The following is a 460-nucleotide window of genomic DNA, read 5'->3' as shown; positions in this document are numbered from 1 at the left end:
ATGGGATAGGATGGGATGGGATGTGATGATGGGATGGGATAATGGGATGGGATGGGTCCGAGAAGGATGGGATGGGATGGGATAGGATGGGATGGGATGGGATGGGATGGGATGGGATGGGATGGGATGGGATGGGACGGGACACGGGAATGGGTCTGGATGGATGGGATGGGAAGGGACAGGTCGGGTCGGGACGGGATGGGACAGGACACAAGAATGGGTCGGGATGGGATGGGATGGGATCAATAGGACGGGACAGGACAGGACAGGACACGGGACAGGGGACACGGGGCATGGGACACGGAACACAACATGACACGGGATATAGGTCGGGATGGATGGGATGGGATGGGATTGGATGGGATGGGATGGGTGGGATACGGGGCCGCAGCGCAGGGCGGTGCGGATGCTGGACAGCGCCGGGCGGGCCGGTGCTCTCCGGTGCGGTCTCAGCAGCGGC

The sequence above is a fragment of the Geospiza fortis genome, unplaced genomic scaffold (assembly GCF_000277835.1).
Source record: "Geospiza fortis unplaced genomic scaffold, GeoFor_1.0 scaffold417, whole genome shotgun sequence".
NCBI classification, from domain to species: domain Eukaryota; kingdom Metazoa; phylum Chordata; class Aves; order Passeriformes; family Thraupidae; genus Geospiza; species Geospiza fortis.
This window is presented reverse-complemented; position numbering follows the sequence as displayed.